The sequence below is a fragment of the Schistocerca piceifrons genome, unplaced genomic scaffold (assembly GCF_021461385.2).
Source record: "Schistocerca piceifrons isolate TAMUIC-IGC-003096 unplaced genomic scaffold, iqSchPice1.1 HiC_scaffold_372, whole genome shotgun sequence".
Taxonomy (NCBI): Eukaryota; Metazoa; Arthropoda; class Insecta; order Orthoptera; family Acrididae; genus Schistocerca; species Schistocerca piceifrons.
In genome coordinates this window covers 1-16,076 of record NW_025728595.1, presented here as the reverse complement: position 1 = coordinate 16,076, position 16,076 = coordinate 1, and the positions used below count along the sequence as shown (strand labels likewise).

The window sequence follows — 16,076 nt, the reverse complement described above, 5'->3', positions numbered from 1 at the left end:
AGCGGCCGTTTCCCGTCCTGCTCGCAATATAGCTACTGTTTCGTGACCGTCAGCAGAATATAGACTAGGGAAGCAGACGCACGACGACCATAGAAATGGTGTACGGCTTCATGCCACCAGTTTCCAGCGTAGGGCTGAGCAACTGCATCTGCTGGGGCCCGTTAGCTCAGTTGGTTAGAGCGTCGTGCTAATAACGCGAAGGTCGTGGGTTCGATCCCCCCACGGGCCACTGCTCTTTTACTACTACGAAAAGGCAGCGCCGATTTCAGCTGGCGAGTGTGATGACCAAAAGATCATCACCCTGCGTGGAAGTTGACAGAGGATCCGAACCCGACTCGTCGGGAAGCGCTACATCATTCACTCGGCAATGGCCATAATATCTTGAATACACTGGTTCTCAACCGATAAAGAGAAAATGAAAGAAAATGTCCGATTGCCGATGCGCAACCACTTTGGCCCCTGTCAGTACTTGGGCGGGTGAGCGCATGGGAACACAGGGTACTATTGGCAGTTTTACTTCCTATTTTTGTTTCTCCTTAGTTTTCGGAGCTGCAGCCCGATTCGGTCAGGGAGACGCCACCGTGAAATGAAGGGGGCGTGCTGTGTGTCCATCGCCTAGCCTCACCTCTCTTTACCTCTCTCAGTCGTTTCTCGTGCTTGTCGTTTTGATATAGGCCGATTTGAGAGCGTCAGCTCTCGCGTCAGCCGAGCAAAGTCGAGACAAGTCGAGACACACTAAGGGCTGGTATGCAGCGAGTAGGAGGCCGGAAAAACAATAATTTAAGAGCGCGTGGCAAAAGTACTCATACGCGAAATTAAAAGCCTGCTGCGGTGGCCGGGAATCGAACCCGGATCAACTGCTTGGAAGGCAACTATGCTGACCATTACACCACCACCGCACAAGCGAGCGCCCCGCCTCCGCGCTGTGTCGGCTTCCCGCCTGTCGGCAGCGGCCGAAGGTGATCGTACCTGGCAGGCGCATTTCGAGGTAGGCTAGGGGAGCACATCCAGACGCATTCGGACAGCGTATCCGCGCACATTTCGCATCCTTTGGCAAGAGTCGGCGCCGGCGAGGACCGCGTTCTGGCGGCATTTTTAAGCAGTGCAGTGCAGGATTCAGCGTCTGCAGCATCTTCTCCACAGAATGCTACGGCGCTTGACGGCAGTCCCACTTTCCCTTGAGACATCTGCTCGGGAAGCAGCGTGAAGTTGCCGCTGGCCCCAGCATCGGTGGTTCAGTGGTAGAATGCTCGCCTGCCACGCGGGCGGCCCGGGTTCGATTCCCGGCCGATGCATCATTTTGCTTTTCCCGCGATAATGCTGCCGTGTGGCTTGCGCGCTTGAGATGCACGATCCGCAAGAATATATAGCTGGATTCCCTTGAGAAGAACCGAGAACGCAGCACTCGCCGGTCCCCACTAGGACGCTCGCATGATGTTCTGCAGACTAGCGTCGGCTTGGCCTCACAAGTTGCTGTGTCCAGGTGCCTCCGAGGCACTGAGCTTTAACGACAAGGAGTGCTGCCTATCGTTGCAACAGCTGCAGCAACACCGCAATCAACTGGGCCGGCAGTGCGCGTGTAGCAACAGAACACGTTACCCAGGAAGTACAGTGTCTCTACGTCTAATATTGGGTACGGTATTTACCCAGTTTCCAGGACCAGTGGTGCACCCGTGCCTCGGTAGCGCAGTAGGCAGCGCGTAAGTCTCATAATCTTAAGGTCGTGAGTTCGATCCTCACCCGGGGCATTTAATTTTCTGTGACTGATGGTGGCGCTGTTGCTAGGGCGCCAACGTAGTTCTTGTTTGTTATCCACAACTTTTCAACGCTTCAGCGGGAAAATGTTTACCTCCTGTTATTGCTACTTACAGCTTCCCTTTTCCTCTTCTCCCAGCAGAGCATGAAGCCAAAAGCATTGCTCTGCGGCGTTTGAGGTGCGCGCCTTGCCAGTCAGTCTGTGCAAAGATGCTCGCAAAGAGAGAAGGGCGCCGACGCGGCACTCGACACGAAATGCGACAAGCGACCGTACGAACGGTCGAACGAAACGGCCGCATCCGGTGTGGTCTAGTGGCTAGGATACCTGGCTTTCACCCAGGAGGCCCGGGTTCGATTCCCGGTACCGGAACGGAATTTTTTCCACACGAGTCGTGACAAGTTTGAGCTGTCCGAGCGGCCGTTTCCCGTCCTGCTCGCAATATAGCTACTGTTTCGTGACCGTCAGCAGAATATAGACTAGGGAAGCAGACGCACGACGACCATAGAAATGGTGTACGGCTTCATGCCACCAGTTTCCAGCGTAGGGCTGAGCAACTGCATCTGCTGGGGCCCGTTAGCTCAGTTGGTTAGAGCGTCGTGCTAATAACGCGAAGGTCGTGGGTTCGATCCCCCCACGGGCCACTGCTCTTTTACTACTACGAAAAGGCAGCGCCGATTTCAGCTGGCGAGTGTGATGACCAAAAGATCATCACCCTGCGTGGAAGTTGACAGAGGATCCGAACCCGACTCGTCGGGAAGCGCTACATCATTCACTCGGCAATGGCCATAATATCTTGAATACACTGGTTCTCAACCGATAAAGAGAAAATGAAAGAAAATGTCCGATTGCCGATGCGCAACCACTTTGGCCCCTGTCAGTACTTGGGCGGGTGAGCGCATGGGAACACAGGGTACTATTGGCAGTTTTACTTCCTATTTTTGTTTCTCCTTAGTTTTCGGAGCTGCAGCCCGATTCGGTCAGGGAGACGCCACCGTGAAATGAAGGGGGCGTGCTGTGTGTCCATCGCCTAGCCTCACCTCTCTTTACCTCTCTCAGTCGTTTCTCGTGCTTGTCGTTTTGATATAGGCCGATTTGAGAGCGTCAGCTCTCGCGTCAGCCGAGCAAAGTCGAGACAAGTCGAGACACACTAAGGGCTGGTATGCAGCGAGTAGGAGGCCGGAAAAACAATAATTTAAGAGCGCGTGGCAAAAGTACTCATACGCGAAATTAAAAGCCTGCTGCGGTGGCCGGGAATCGAACCCGGATCAACTGCTTGGAAGGCAACTATGCTGACCATTACACCACCACCGCACAAGCGAGCGCCCCGCCTCCGCGCTGTGTCGGCTTCCCGCCTGTCGGCAGCGGCCGAAGGTGATCGTACCTGGCAGGCGCATTTCGAGGTAGGCTAGGGGAGCACATCCAGACGCATTCGGACAGCGTATCCGCGCACATTTCGCATCCTTTGGCAAGAGTCGGCGCCGGCGAGGACCGCGTTCTGGCGGCATTTTTAAGCAGTGCAGTGCAGGATTCAGCGTCTGCAGCATCTTCTCCACAGAATGCTACGGCGCTTGACGGCAGTCCCACTTTCCCTTGAGACATCTGCTCGGGAAGCAGCGTGAAGTTGCCGCTGGCCCCAGCATCGGTGGTTCAGTGGTAGAATGCTCGCCTGCCACGCGGGCGGCCCGGGTTCGATTCCCGGCCGATGCATCATTTTGCTTTTCCCGCGATAATGCTGCCGTGTGGCTTGCGCGCTTGAGATGCACGATCCGCAAGAATATATAGCTGGATTCCCTTGAGAAGAACCGAGAACGCAGCACTCGCCGGTCCCCACTAGGACGCTCGCATGATGTTCTGCAGACTAGCGTCGGCTTGGCCTCACAAGTTGCTGTGTCCAGGTGCCTCCGAGGCACTGAGCTTTAACGACAAGGAGTGCTGCCTATCGTTGCAACAGCTGCAGCAACACCGCAATCAACTGGGCCGGCAGTGCGCGTGTAGCAACAGAACACGTTACCCAGGAAGTACAGTGTCTCTACGTCTAATATTGGGTACGGTATTTACCCAGTTTCCAGGACCAGTGGTGCACCCGTGCCTCGGTAGCGCAGTAGGCAGCGCGTAAGTCTCATAATCTTAAGGTCGTGAGTTCGATCCTCACCCGGGGCATTTAATTTTCTGTGACTGATGGTGGCGCTGTTGCTAGGGCGCCAACGTAGTTCTTGTTTGTTATCCACAACTTTTCAACGCTTCAGCGGGAAAATGTTTACCTCCTGTTATTGCTACTTACAGCTTCCCTTTTCCTCTTCTCCCAGCAGAGCATGAAGCCAAAAGCATTGCTCTGCGGCGTTTGAGGTGCGCGCCTTGCCAGTCAGTCTGTGCAAAGATGCTCGCAAAGAGAGAAGGGCGCCGACGCGGCACTCGACACGAAATGCGACAAGCGACCGTACGAACGGTCGAACGAAACGGCCGCATCCGGTGTGGTCTAGTGGCTAGGATACCTGGCTTTCACCCAGGAGGCCCGGGTTCGATTCCCGGTACCGGAACGGAATTTTTTCCACACGAGTCGTGACAAGTTTGAGCTGTCCGAGCGGCCGTTTCCCGTCCTGCTCGCAATATAGCTACTGTTTCGTGACCGTCAGCAGAATATAGACTAGGGAAGCAGACGCACGACGACCATAGAAATGGTGTACGGCTTCATGCCACCAGTTTCCAGCGTAGGGCTGAGCAACTGCATCTGCTGGGGCCCGTTAGCTCAGTTGGTTAGAGCGTCGTGCTAATAACGCGAAGGTCGTGGGTTCGATCCCCCCACGGGCCACTGCTCTTTTACTACTACGAAAAGGCAGCGCCGATTTCAGCTGGCGAGTGTGATGACCAAAAGATCATCACCCTGCGTGGAAGTTGACAGAGGATCCGAACCCGACTCGTCGGGAAGCGCTACATCATTCACTCGGCAATGGCCATAATATCTTGAATACACTGGTTCTCAACCGATAAAGAGAAAATGAAAGAAAATGTCCGATTGCCGATGCGCAACCACTTTGGCCCCTGTCAGTACTTGGGCGGGTGAGCGCATGGGAACACAGGGTACTATTGGCAGTTTTACTTCCTATTTTTGTTTCTCCTTAGTTTTCGGAGCTGCAGCCCGATTCGGTCAGGGAGACGCCACCGTGAAATGAAGGGGGCGTGCTGTGTGTCCATCGCCTAGCCTCACCTCTCTTTACCTCTCTCAGTCGTTTCTCGTGCTTGTCGTTTTGATATAGGCCGATTTGAGAGCGTCAGCTCTCGCGTCAGCCGAGCAAAGTCGAGACAAGTCGAGACACACTAAGGGCTGGTATGCAGCGAGTAGGAGGCCGGAAAAACAATAATTTAAGAGCGCGTGGCAAAAGTACTCATACGCGAAATTAAAAGCCTGCTGCGGTGGCCGGGAATCGAACCCGGATCAACTGCTTGGAAGGCAACTATGCTGACCATTACACCACCACCGCACAAGCGAGCGCCCCGCCTCCGCGCTGTGTCGGCTTCCCGCCTGTCGGCAGCGGCCGAAGGTGATCGTACCTGGCAGGCGCATTTCGAGGTAGGCTAGGGGAGCACATCCAGACGCATTCGGACAGCGTATCCGCGCACATTTCGCATCCTTTGGCAAGAGTCGGCGCCGGCGAGGACCGCGTTCTGGCGGCATTTTTAAGCAGTGCAGTGCAGGATTCAGCGTCTGCAGCATCTTCTCCACAGAATGCTACGGCGCTTGACGGCAGTCCCACTTTCCCTTGAGACATCTGCTCGGGAAGCAGCGTGAAGTTGCCGCTGGCCCCAGCATCGGTGGTTCAGTGGTAGAATGCTCGCCTGCCACGCGGGCGGCCCGGGTTCGATTCCCGGCCGATGCATCATTTTGCTTTTCCCGCGATAATGCTGCCGTGTGGCTTGCGCGCTTGAGATGCACGATCCGCAAGAATATATAGCTGGATTCCCTTGAGAAGAACCGAGAACGCAGCACTCGCCGGTCCCCACTAGGACGCTCGCATGATGTTCTGCAGACTAGCGTCGGCTTGGCCTCACAAGTTGCTGTGTCCAGGTGCCTCCGAGGCACTGAGCTTTAACGACAAGGAGTGCTGCCTATCGTTGCAACAGCTGCAGCAACACCGCAATCAACTGGGCCGGCAGTGCGCGTGTAGCAACAGAACACGTTACCCAGGAAGTACAGTGTCTCTACGTCTAATATTGGGTACGGTATTTACCCAGTTTCCAGGACCAGTGGTGCACCCGTGCCTCGGTAGCGCAGTAGGCAGCGCGTAAGTCTCATAATCTTAAGGTCGTGAGTTCGATCCTCACCCGGGGCATTTAATTTTCTGTGACTGATGGTGGCGCTGTTGCTAGGGCGCCAACGTAGTTCTTGTTTGTTATCCACAACTTTTCAACGCTTCAGCGGGAAAATGTTTACCTCCTGTTATTGCTACTTACAGCTTCCCTTTTCCTCTTCTCCCAGCAGAGCATGAAGCCAAAAGCATTGCTCTGCGGCGTTTGAGGTGCGCGCCTTGCCAGTCAGTCTGTGCAAAGATGCTCGCAAAGAGAGAAGGGCGCCGACGCGGCACTCGACACGAAATGCGACAAGCGACCGTACGAACGGTCGAACGAAACGGCCGCATCCGGTGTGGTCTAGTGGCTAGGATACCTGGCTTTCACCCAGGAGGCCCGGGTTCGATTCCCGGTACCGGAACGGAATTTTTTCCACACGAGTCGTGACAAGTTTGAGCTGTCCGAGCGGCCGTTTCCCGTCCTGCTCGCAATATAGCTACTGTTTCGTGACCGTCAGCAGAATATAGACTAGGGAAGCAGACGCACGACGACCATAGAAATGGTGTACGGCTTCATGCCACCAGTTTCCAGCGTAGGGCTGAGCAACTGCATCTGCTGGGGCCCGTTAGCTCAGTTGGTTAGAGCGTCGTGCTAATAACGCGAAGGTCGTGGGTTCGATCCCCCCACGGGCCACTGCTCTTTTACTACTACGAAAAGGCAGCGCCGATTTCAGCTGGCGAGTGTGATGACCAAAAGATCATCACCCTGCGTGGAAGTTGACAGAGGATCCGAACCCGACTCGTCGGGAAGCGCTACATCATTCACTCGGCAATGGCCATAATATCTTGAATACACTGGTTCTCAACCGATAAAGAGAAAATGAAAGAAAATGTCCGATTGCCGATGCGCAACCACTTTGGCCCCTGTCAGTACTTGGGCGGGTGAGCGCATGGGAACACAGGGTACTATTGGCAGTTTTACTTCCTATTTTTGTTTCTCCTTAGTTTTCGGAGCTGCAGCCCGATTCGGTCAGGGAGACGCCACCGTGAAATGAAGGGGGCGTGCTGTGTGTCCATCGCCTAGCCTCACCTCTCTTTACCTCTCTCAGTCGTTTCTCGTGCTTGTCGTTTTGATATAGGCCGATTTGAGAGCGTCAGCTCTCGCGTCAGCCGAGCAAAGTCGAGACAAGTCGAGACACACTAAGGGCTGGTATGCAGCGAGTAGGAGGCCGGAAAAACAATAATTTAAGAGCGCGTGGCAAAAGTACTCATACGCGAAATTAAAAGCCTGCTGCGGTGGCCGGGAATCGAACCCGGATCAACTGCTTGGAAGGCAACTATGCTGACCATTACACCACCACCGCACAAGCGAGCGCCCCGCCTCCGCGCTGTGTCGGCTTCCCGCCTGTCGGCAGCGGCCGAAGGTGATCGTACCTGGCAGGCGCATTTCGAGGTAGGCTAGGGGAGCACATCCAGACGCATTCGGACAGCGTATCCGCGCACATTTCGCATCCTTTGGCAAGAGTCGGCGCCGGCGAGGACCGCGTTCTGGCGGCATTTTTAAGCAGTGCAGTGCAGGATTCAGCGTCTGCAGCATCTTCTCCACAGAATGCTACGGCGCTTGACGGCAGTCCCACTTTCCCTTGAGACATCTGCTCGGGAAGCAGCGTGAAGTTGCCGCTGGCCCCAGCATCGGTGGTTCAGTGGTAGAATGCTCGCCTGCCACGCGGGCGGCCCGGGTTCGATTCCCGGCCGATGCATCATTTTGCTTTTCCCGCGATAATGCTGCCGTGTGGCTTGCGCGCTTGAGATGCACGATCCGCAAGAATATATAGCTGGATTCCCTTGAGAAGAACCGAGAACGCAGCACTCGCCGGTCCCCACTAGGACGCTCGCATGATGTTCTGCAGACTAGCGTCGGCTTGGCCTCACAAGTTGCTGTGTCCAGGTGCCTCCGAGGCACTGAGCTTTAACGACAAGGAGTGCTGCCTATCGTTGCAACAGCTGCAGCAACACCGCAATCAACTGGGCCGGCAGTGCGCGTGTAGCAACAGAACACGTTACCCAGGAAGTACAGTGTCTCTACGTCTAATATTGGGTACGGTATTTACCCAGTTTCCAGGACCAGTGGTGCACCCGTGCCTCGGTAGCGCAGTAGGCAGCGCGTAAGTCTCATAATCTTAAGGTCGTGAGTTCGATCCTCACCCGGGGCATTTAATTTTCTGTGACTGATGGTGGCGCTGTTGCTAGGGCGCCAACGTAGTTCTTGTTTGTTATCCACAACTTTTCAACGCTTCAGCGGGAAAATGTTTACCTCCTGTTATTGCTACTTACAGCTTCCCTTTTCCTCTTCTCCCAGCAGAGCATGAAGCCAAAAGCATTGCTCTGCGGCGTTTGAGGTGCGCGCCTTGCCAGTCAGTCTGTGCAAAGATGCTCGCAAAGAGAGAAGGGCGCCGACGCGGCACTCGACACGAAATGCGACAAGCGACCGTACGAACGGTCGAACGAAACGGCCGCATCCGGTGTGGTCTAGTGGCTAGGATACCTGGCTTTCACCCAGGAGGCCCGGGTTCGATTCCCGGTACCGGAACGGAATTTTTTCCACACGAGTCGTGACAAGTTTGAGCTGTCCGAGCGGCCGTTTCCCGTCCTGCTCGCAATATAGCTACTGTTTCGTGACCGTCAGCAGAATATAGACTAGGGAAGCAGACGCACGACGACCATAGAAATGGTGTACGGCTTCATGCCACCAGTTTCCAGCGTAGGGCTGAGCAACTGCATCTGCTGGGGCCCGTTAGCTCAGTTGGTTAGAGCGTCGTGCTAATAACGCGAAGGTCGTGGGTTCGATCCCCCCACGGGCCACTGCTCTTTTACTACTACGAAAAGGCAGCGCCGATTTCAGCTGGCGAGTGTGATGACCAAAAGATCATCACCCTGCGTGGAAGTTGACAGAGGATCCGAACCCGACTCGTCGGGAAGCGCTACATCATTCACTCGGCAATGGCCATAATATCTTGAATACACTGGTTCTCAACCGATAAAGAGAAAATGAAAGAAAATGTCCGATTGCCGATGCGCAACCACTTTGGCCCCTGTCAGTACTTGGGCGGGTGAGCGCATGGGAACACAGGGTACTATTGGCAGTTTTACTTCCTATTTTTGTTTCTCCTTAGTTTTCGGAGCTGCAGCCCGATTCGGTCAGGGAGACGCCACCGTGAAATGAAGGGGGCGTGCTGTGTGTCCATCGCCTAGCCTCACCTCTCTTTACCTCTCTCAGTCGTTTCTCGTGCTTGTCGTTTTGATATAGGCCGATTTGAGAGCGTCAGCTCTCGCGTCAGCCGAGCAAAGTCGAGACAAGTCGAGACACACTAAGGGCTGGTATGCAGCGAGTAGGAGGCCGGAAAAACAATAATTTAAGAGCGCGTGGCAAAAGTACTCATACGCGAAATTAAAAGCCTGCTGCGGTGGCCGGGAATCGAACCCGGATCAACTGCTTGGAAGGCAACTATGCTGACCATTACACCACCACCGCACAAGCGAGCGCCCCGCCTCCGCGCTGTGTCGGCTTCCCGCCTGTCGGCAGCGGCCGAAGGTGATCGTACCTGGCAGGCGCATTTCGAGGTAGGCTAGGGGAGCACATCCAGACGCATTCGGACAGCGTATCCGCGCACATTTCGCATCCTTTGGCAAGAGTCGGCGCCGGCGAGGACCGCGTTCTGGCGGCATTTTTAAGCAGTGCAGTGCAGGATTCAGCGTCTGCAGCATCTTCTCCACAGAATGCTACGGCGCTTGACGGCAGTCCCACTTTCCCTTGAGACATCTGCTCGGGAAGCAGCGTGAAGTTGCCGCTGGCCCCAGCATCGGTGGTTCAGTGGTAGAATGCTCGCCTGCCACGCGGGCGGCCCGGGTTCGATTCCCGGCCGATGCATCATTTTGCTTTTCCCGCGATAATGCTGCCGTGTGGCTTGCGCGCTTGAGATGCACGATCCGCAAGAATATATAGCTGGATTCCCTTGAGAAGAACCGAGAACGCAGCACTCGCCGGTCCCCACTAGGACGCTCGCATGATGTTCTGCAGACTAGCGTCGGCTTGGCCTCACAAGTTGCTGTGTCCAGGTGCCTCCGAGGCACTGAGCTTTAACGACAAGGAGTGCTGCCTATCGTTGCAACAGCTGCAGCAACACCGCAATCAACTGGGCCGGCAGTGCGCGTGTAGCAACAGAACACGTTACCCAGGAAGTACAGTGTCTCTACGTCTAATATTGGGTACGGTATTTACCCAGTTTCCAGGACCAGTGGTGCACCCGTGCCTCGGTAGCGCAGTAGGCAGCGCGTAAGTCTCATAATCTTAAGGTCGTGAGTTCGATCCTCACCCGGGGCATTTAATTTTCTGTGACTGATGGTGGCGCTGTTGCTAGGGCGCCAACGTAGTTCTTGTTTGTTATCCACAACTTTTCAACGCTTCAGCGGGAAAATGTTTACCTCCTGTTATTGCTACTTACAGCTTCCCTTTTCCTCTTCTCCCAGCAGAGCATGAAGCCAAAAGCATTGCTCTGCGGCGTTTGAGGTGCGCGCCTTGCCAGTCAGTCTGTGCAAAGATGCTCGCAAAGAGAGAAGGGCGCCGACGCGGCACTCGACACGAAATGCGACAAGCGACCGTACGAACGGTCGAACGAAACGGCCGCATCCGGTGTGGTCTAGTGGCTAGGATACCTGGCTTTCACCCAGGAGGCCCGGGTTCGATTCCCGGTACCGGAACGGAATTTTTTCCACACGAGTCGTGACAAGTTTGAGCTGTCCGAGCGGCCGTTTCCCGTCCTGCTCGCAATATAGCTACTGTTTCGTGACCGTCAGCAGAATATAGACTAGGGAAGCAGACGCACGACGACCATAGAAATGGTGTACGGCTTCATGCCACCAGTTTCCAGCGTAGGGCTGAGCAACTGCATCTGCTGGGGCCCGTTAGCTCAGTTGGTTAGAGCGTCGTGCTAATAACGCGAAGGTCGTGGGTTCGATCCCCCCACGGGCCACTGCTCTTTTACTACTACGAAAAGGCAGCGCCGATTTCAGCTGGCGAGTGTGATGACCAAAAGATCATCACCCTGCGTGGAAGTTGACAGAGGATCCGAACCCGACTCGTCGGGAAGCGCTACATCATTCACTCGGCAATGGCCATAATATCTTGAATACACTGGTTCTCAACCGATAAAGAGAAAATGAAAGAAAATGTCCGATTGCCGATGCGCAACCACTTTGGCCCCTGTCAGTACTTGGGCGGGTGAGCGCATGGGAACACAGGGTACTATTGGCAGTTTTACTTCCTATTTTTGTTTCTCCTTAGTTTTCGGAGCTGCAGCCCGATTCGGTCAGGGAGACGCCACCGTGAAATGAAGGGGGCGTGCTGTGTGTCCATCGCCTAGCCTCACCTCTCTTTACCTCTCTCAGTCGTTTCTCGTGCTTGTCGTTTTGATATAGGCCGATTTGAGAGCGTCAGCTCTCGCGTCAGCCGAGCAAAGTCGAGACAAGTCGAGACACACTAAGGGCTGGTATGCAGCGAGTAGGAGGCCGGAAAAACAATAATTTAAGAGCGCGTGGCAAAAGTACTCATACGCGAAATTAAAAGCCTGCTGCGGTGGCCGGGAATCGAACCCGGATCAACTGCTTGGAAGGCAACTATGCTGACCATTACACCACCACCGCACAAGCGAGCGCCCCGCCTCCGCGCTGTGTCGGCTTCCCGCCTGTCGGCAGCGGCCGAAGGTGATCGTACCTGGCAGGCGCATTTCGAGGTAGGCTAGGGGAGCACATCCAGACGCATTCGGACAGCGTATCCGCGCACATTTCGCATCCTTTGGCAAGAGTCGGCGCCGGCGAGGACCGCGTTCTGGCGGCATTTTTAAGCAGTGCAGTGCAGGATTCAGCGTCTGCAGCATCTTCTCCACAGAATGCTACGGCGCTTGACGGCAGTCCCACTTTCCCTTGAGACATCTGCTCGGGAAGCAGCGTGAAGTTGCCGCTGGCCCCAGCATCGGTGGTTCAGTGGTAGAATGCTCGCCTGCCACGCGGGCGGCCCGGGTTCGATTCCCGGCCGATGCATCATTTTGCTTTTCCCGCGATAATGCTGCCGTGTGGCTTGCGCGCTTGAGATGCACGATCCGCAAGAATATATAGCTGGATTCCCTTGAGAAGAACCGAGAACGCAGCACTCGCCGGTCCCCACTAGGACGCTCGCATGATGTTCTGCAGACTAGCGTCGGCTTGGCCTCACAAGTTGCTGTGTCCAGGTGCCTCCGAGGCACTGAGCTTTAACGACAAGGAGTGCTGCCTATCGTTGCAACAGCTGCAGCAACACCGCAATCAACTGGGCCGGCAGTGCGCGTGTAGCAACAGAACACGTTACCCAGGAAGTACAGTGTCTCTACGTCTAATATTGGGTACGGTATTTACCCAGTTTCCAGGACCAGTGGTGCACCCGTGCCTCGGTAGCGCAGTAGGCAGCGCGTAAGTCTCATAATCTTAAGGTCGTGAGTTCGATCCTCACCCGGGGCATTTAATTTTCTGTGACTGATGGTGGCGCTGTTGCTAGGGCGCCAACGTAGTTCTTGTTTGTTATCCACAACTTTTCAACGCTTCAGCGGGAAAATGTTTACCTCCTGTTATTGCTACTTACAGCTTCCCTTTTCCTCTTCTCCCAGCAGAGCATGAAGCCAAAAGCATTGCTCTGCGGCGTTTGAGGTGCGCGCCTTGCCAGTCAGTCTGTGCAAAGATGCTCGCAAAGAGAGAAGGGCGCCGACGCGGCACTCGACACGAAATGCGACAAGCGACCGTACGAACGGTCGAACGAAACGGCCGCATCCGGTGTGGTCTAGTGGCTAGGATACCTGGCTTTCACCCAGGAGGCCCGGGTTTCGATTCCCGGTACCGGAACGGAATTTTTTCCACACGAGTCGTGACAAGTTTGAGCTGTCCGAGCGGCCGTTTCCCGTCCTGCTCGCAATATAGCTACTGTTTCGTGACCGTCAGCAGAATATAGACTAGGGAAGCAGACGCACGACGACCATAGAAATGGTGTACGGCTTCATGCCACCAGTTTCCAGCGTAGGGCTGAGCAACTGCATCTGCTGGGGCCCGTTAGCTCAGTTGGTTAGAGCGTCGTGCTAATAACGCGAAGGTCGTGGGTTCGATCCCCCCACGGGCCACTGCTCTTTTACTACTACGAAAAGGCAGCGCCGATTTCAGCTGGCGAGTGGTGATGACCAAAAGATCATCACCCTGCGTGGAAGTTGACAGAGGATCCGAACCCGACTCGTCGGGAAGCGCTACATCATTCACTCGGCAATGGCCATAATATCTTGAATACACTGGTTCTCAACCGATAAGAGAAAATGAAAGAAAATGTCCGATTGCCGATGCGCAACCACTTTTGGCCCCTGTCAGTACTTGGGCGGGTGAGCGCATGGGAACACAGGGTACTATTGGCAGTTTTACTTCCTATTTTTGTTTCTCCTTAGTTTTCGGAGCTGCAGCCCGATTCGGTCAGGGAGACGCCACCGTGAAATGAAGGGGGCGTGCTGTGTGTCCATCGCCTAGCCTCACCTCTCTTTACCTCTCTCAGTCGTTTCTCGTGCTTGTCGTTTTGATATAGGCCGATTTGAGAGCGTCAGCTCTCGCGTCAGCCGAGCAAAGTCGAGACAAGTCGAGACACACTAAGGGCTGGTATGCAGCGAGTAGGAGGCCGGAAAAACAATAATTTAAGAGCGCGTGGCAAAAGTACTCATACGCGAAATTAAAAGCCTGCTGCGGTGGCCGGGAATCGAACCCGGATCAACTGCTTGGAAGGCAACTATGCTGACCATTACACCACCACCGCACAAGCGAGCGCCCCGCCTCCGCGCTGTGTCGGCTTCCCGCCTGTCGGCAGCGGCCGAAGGTGATCGTACCTGGCAGGCGCATTTCGAGGTAGGCTAGGGGAGCACATCCAGACGCATTCGGACAGCGTATCCGCGCACATTTCGCATCCTTTGGCAAGAGTCGGCGCCGGCGAGGACCGCGTTCTGGCGGCATTTTTAAGCAGTGCAGTGCAGGATTCAGCGTCTGCAGCATCTTCTCCACAGAATGCTACGGCGCTTGACGGCAGTCCCCACTTTCCCTTGAGACATCTGCTCGGGAAGCAGCGTGAAGTTGCCGCTGGCCCCAGCATCGGTGGTTCAGTGGTAGAATGCTCGCCTGCCACGCGGGCGGCCCGGGTTCGATTCCCGGCCGATGCATCATTTTGCTTTTCCCGCGATAATGCTGCCGTGTGGCTTGCGCGCTTGAGATGCACGATCCGCAAGAATATATAGCTGGATTCCCTTGAGAAGAACCGAGAACGCAGCACTCGCCGGTCCCCACTAGGACGCTCGCATGATGTTCTGCAGACTAGCGTCGGCTTGGCCTCACAAGTTGCTGTGTCCAGGTGCCTCCGAGGCACTGAGCTTTAACGACAAGGAGTGCTGCCTATCGTTGCAACAGCTGCAGCAACACCGCAATCAACTGGGCCGGCAGTGCGCGTGTAGCAACAGAACACGTTACCCAGGAAGTACAGTGTCTCTACGTCTAATATTGGGTACGGTATTTACCCAGTTTCCAGGACCAGTGGTGCACCCGTGCCTCGGTAGCGCAGTAGGCAGCGCGTAAGTCTCATAATCTTAAGGTCGTGAGTTCGATCCTCACCCGGGGCATTTAATTTTCTGTGACTGATGGTGGCGCTGTTGCTAGGGCGCCAACGTAGTTCTTGTTTGTTATCCACAACTTTTCAACGCTTCAGCGGGAAAATGTTTACCTCCTGTTATTGCTACTTACAGCTTCCCTTTTCCTCTTCTCCCAGCAGAGCATGAAGCCAAAAGCATTGCTCTGCGGCGTTTGAGGTGCGCGCCTTGCCAGTCAGTCTGTGCAAAGATGCTCGCAAAGAGAGAAGGGCGCCGACGCGGCACTCGACACGAAATGCGACAAGCGACCGTACGAACGGTCGAACGAAACGGCCGCATCCGGTGTGGTCTAGTGGCTAGGATACCTGGCTTTCACCCAGGAGGCCCGGGTTCGATTCCCGGTACCGGAACGGAATTTTTTCCACACGAGTCGTGACAAGTTTGAGCTGTCCGAGCGGCCGTTTCCCGTCCTGCTCGCAATATAGCTACTGTTTCGTGACCGTCAGCAGAATATAGACTAGGGAAGCAGACGCACGACGACCATAGAAATGGTGTACGGCTTCATGCCACCAGTTTCCAGCGTAGGGCTGAGCAACTGCATCTGCTGGGGCCCGTTAGCTCAGTTGGTTAGAGCGTCGTGCTAATAACGCGAAGGTCGTGGGTTCGATCCCCCCACGGGCCACTGCTCTTTTACTACTACGAAAAGGCAGCGCCGATTTCAGCTGGCGAGTGTGATGACCAAAAGATCATCACCCTGCGTGGAAGTTGACAGAGGATCCGAACCCGACTCGTCGGGAAGCGCTACATCATTCACTCGGCAATGGCCATAATATCTTGAATACACTGGTTCTCAACCGATAAAGAGAAAATGAAAGAAAATGTCCGATTGCCGATGCGCAACCACTTTGGCCCCTGTCAGTACTTGGGCGGGTGAGCGCATGGGAACACAGGGTACTATTGGCAGTTTTACTTCCTATTTTTGTTTCTCCTTAGTTTTCGGAGCTGCAGCCCGATTCGGTCAGGGAGACGCCACCGTGAAATGAAGGGGGCGTGCTGTGTGTCCATCGCCTAGCCTCACCTCTCTTTACCTCTCTCAGTCGTTTCTCGTGCTTGTCGTTTTGATATAGGCCGATTTGAGAGCGTCAGCTCTCGCGTCAGCCGAGCAAAGTCGAGACAAGTCGAGACACACTAAGGGCTGGTATGCAGCGAGTAGGAGGCCGGAAAAACAATAATTTAAGAGCGCGTGGCAAAAGTACTCATACGCGAAATTAAAAGCCTGCTGCGGTGGCCGGGAATCGAACCCGGATCAACTGCTTGGAAGGCAACTATGCTGACCATTACACCACCACC

General features: G+C 55.0%; 36 non-coding genes across 36 annotated transcripts; 29 read left to right on the top strand and 7 right to left on the bottom strand.

Annotated features, from left to right (window-relative positions):
• Positions 1-155: 155 nt before the first annotated feature.
• Positions 156-229, top strand: Trnai-aau. Its single transcript has one exon. It is a non-coding gene; the product is annotated as a tRNA-Ile (tRNA).
• A 598-nt stretch (positions 230-827) lies between these two features.
• Trnag-ucc lies at positions 828-899 on the bottom strand. The gene has a single exon. It is a non-coding gene; the product is annotated as a tRNA-Gly (tRNA).
• Positions 900-1,224: 325 nt separating this feature from the next.
• Positions 1,225-1,295, top strand: Trnag-gcc. The gene has a single exon. It is a non-coding gene; the product is annotated as a tRNA-Gly (tRNA).
• A 380-nt stretch (positions 1,296-1,675) lies between these two features.
• Trnam-cau lies at positions 1,676-1,748 on the top strand. The gene has a single exon. It is a non-coding gene; the product is annotated as a tRNA-Met (tRNA).
• Positions 1,749-2,053: 305 nt separating this feature from the next.
• Positions 2,054-2,125, top strand: Trnae-uuc. The gene has a single exon. It is a non-coding gene; the product is annotated as a tRNA-Glu (tRNA).
• Positions 2,126-2,323: 198 nt separating this feature from the next.
• Positions 2,324-2,397, top strand: Trnai-aau. The gene has a single exon. It is a non-coding gene; the product is annotated as a tRNA-Ile (tRNA).
• Positions 2,398-2,995: 598 nt separating this feature from the next.
• Trnag-ucc lies at positions 2,996-3,067 on the bottom strand. Its single transcript has one exon. It is a non-coding gene; the product is annotated as a tRNA-Gly (tRNA).
• A 325-nt stretch (positions 3,068-3,392) lies between these two features.
• On the top strand, positions 3,393-3,463 carry Trnag-gcc. The gene has a single exon. It is a non-coding gene; the product is annotated as a tRNA-Gly (tRNA).
• Positions 3,464-3,843: 380 nt separating this feature from the next.
• On the top strand, positions 3,844-3,916 carry Trnam-cau. Its single transcript has one exon. It is a non-coding gene; the product is annotated as a tRNA-Met (tRNA).
• A 305-nt stretch (positions 3,917-4,221) lies between these two features.
• On the top strand, positions 4,222-4,293 carry Trnae-uuc. Its single transcript has one exon. It is a non-coding gene; the product is annotated as a tRNA-Glu (tRNA).
• Positions 4,294-4,491: 198 nt separating this feature from the next.
• On the top strand, positions 4,492-4,565 carry Trnai-aau. The gene has a single exon. It is a non-coding gene; the product is annotated as a tRNA-Ile (tRNA).
• A 598-nt stretch (positions 4,566-5,163) lies between these two features.
• Trnag-ucc lies at positions 5,164-5,235 on the bottom strand. Its single transcript has one exon. It is a non-coding gene; the product is annotated as a tRNA-Gly (tRNA).
• Positions 5,236-5,560: 325 nt separating this feature from the next.
• On the top strand, positions 5,561-5,631 carry Trnag-gcc. The gene has a single exon. It is a non-coding gene; the product is annotated as a tRNA-Gly (tRNA).
• A 380-nt stretch (positions 5,632-6,011) lies between these two features.
• On the top strand, positions 6,012-6,084 carry Trnam-cau. The gene has a single exon. It is a non-coding gene; the product is annotated as a tRNA-Met (tRNA).
• A 305-nt stretch (positions 6,085-6,389) lies between these two features.
• On the top strand, positions 6,390-6,461 carry Trnae-uuc. The gene has a single exon. It is a non-coding gene; the product is annotated as a tRNA-Glu (tRNA).
• A 198-nt stretch (positions 6,462-6,659) lies between these two features.
• Positions 6,660-6,733, top strand: Trnai-aau. Its single transcript has one exon. It is a non-coding gene; the product is annotated as a tRNA-Ile (tRNA).
• A 598-nt stretch (positions 6,734-7,331) lies between these two features.
• On the bottom strand, positions 7,332-7,403 carry Trnag-ucc. The gene has a single exon. It is a non-coding gene; the product is annotated as a tRNA-Gly (tRNA).
• Positions 7,404-7,728: 325 nt separating this feature from the next.
• Trnag-gcc lies at positions 7,729-7,799 on the top strand. Its single transcript has one exon. It is a non-coding gene; the product is annotated as a tRNA-Gly (tRNA).
• A 380-nt stretch (positions 7,800-8,179) lies between these two features.
• On the top strand, positions 8,180-8,252 carry Trnam-cau. The gene has a single exon. It is a non-coding gene; the product is annotated as a tRNA-Met (tRNA).
• A 305-nt stretch (positions 8,253-8,557) lies between these two features.
• On the top strand, positions 8,558-8,629 carry Trnae-uuc. Its single transcript has one exon. It is a non-coding gene; the product is annotated as a tRNA-Glu (tRNA).
• Positions 8,630-8,827: 198 nt separating this feature from the next.
• Trnai-aau lies at positions 8,828-8,901 on the top strand. Its single transcript has one exon. It is a non-coding gene; the product is annotated as a tRNA-Ile (tRNA).
• Positions 8,902-9,499: 598 nt separating this feature from the next.
• Trnag-ucc lies at positions 9,500-9,571 on the bottom strand. Its single transcript has one exon. It is a non-coding gene; the product is annotated as a tRNA-Gly (tRNA).
• Positions 9,572-9,896: 325 nt separating this feature from the next.
• Positions 9,897-9,967, top strand: Trnag-gcc. Its single transcript has one exon. It is a non-coding gene; the product is annotated as a tRNA-Gly (tRNA).
• A 380-nt stretch (positions 9,968-10,347) lies between these two features.
• On the top strand, positions 10,348-10,420 carry Trnam-cau. Its single transcript has one exon. It is a non-coding gene; the product is annotated as a tRNA-Met (tRNA).
• Positions 10,421-10,725: 305 nt separating this feature from the next.
• Positions 10,726-10,797, top strand: Trnae-uuc. The gene has a single exon. It is a non-coding gene; the product is annotated as a tRNA-Glu (tRNA).
• A 198-nt stretch (positions 10,798-10,995) lies between these two features.
• Positions 10,996-11,069, top strand: Trnai-aau. The gene has a single exon. It is a non-coding gene; the product is annotated as a tRNA-Ile (tRNA).
• A 598-nt stretch (positions 11,070-11,667) lies between these two features.
• On the bottom strand, positions 11,668-11,739 carry Trnag-ucc. The gene has a single exon. It is a non-coding gene; the product is annotated as a tRNA-Gly (tRNA).
• A 325-nt stretch (positions 11,740-12,064) lies between these two features.
• Trnag-gcc lies at positions 12,065-12,135 on the top strand. The gene has a single exon. It is a non-coding gene; the product is annotated as a tRNA-Gly (tRNA).
• A 380-nt stretch (positions 12,136-12,515) lies between these two features.
• On the top strand, positions 12,516-12,588 carry Trnam-cau. Its single transcript has one exon. It is a non-coding gene; the product is annotated as a tRNA-Met (tRNA).
• A 305-nt stretch (positions 12,589-12,893) lies between these two features.
• On the top strand, positions 12,894-12,966 carry Trnae-uuc. Its single transcript has one exon. It is a non-coding gene; the product is annotated as a tRNA-Glu (tRNA).
• Positions 12,967-13,164: 198 nt separating this feature from the next.
• On the top strand, positions 13,165-13,238 carry Trnai-aau. Its single transcript has one exon. It is a non-coding gene; the product is annotated as a tRNA-Ile (tRNA).
• A 599-nt stretch (positions 13,239-13,837) lies between these two features.
• Positions 13,838-13,909, bottom strand: Trnag-ucc. The gene has a single exon. It is a non-coding gene; the product is annotated as a tRNA-Gly (tRNA).
• A 326-nt stretch (positions 13,910-14,235) lies between these two features.
• Positions 14,236-14,306, top strand: Trnag-gcc. Its single transcript has one exon. It is a non-coding gene; the product is annotated as a tRNA-Gly (tRNA).
• Positions 14,307-14,686: 380 nt separating this feature from the next.
• Positions 14,687-14,759, top strand: Trnam-cau. The gene has a single exon. It is a non-coding gene; the product is annotated as a tRNA-Met (tRNA).
• Positions 14,760-15,064: 305 nt separating this feature from the next.
• On the top strand, positions 15,065-15,136 carry Trnae-uuc. The gene has a single exon. It is a non-coding gene; the product is annotated as a tRNA-Glu (tRNA).
• Positions 15,137-15,334: 198 nt separating this feature from the next.
• Trnai-aau lies at positions 15,335-15,408 on the top strand. The gene has a single exon. It is a non-coding gene; the product is annotated as a tRNA-Ile (tRNA).
• Positions 15,409-16,076: the final 668 nt, after the last annotated feature.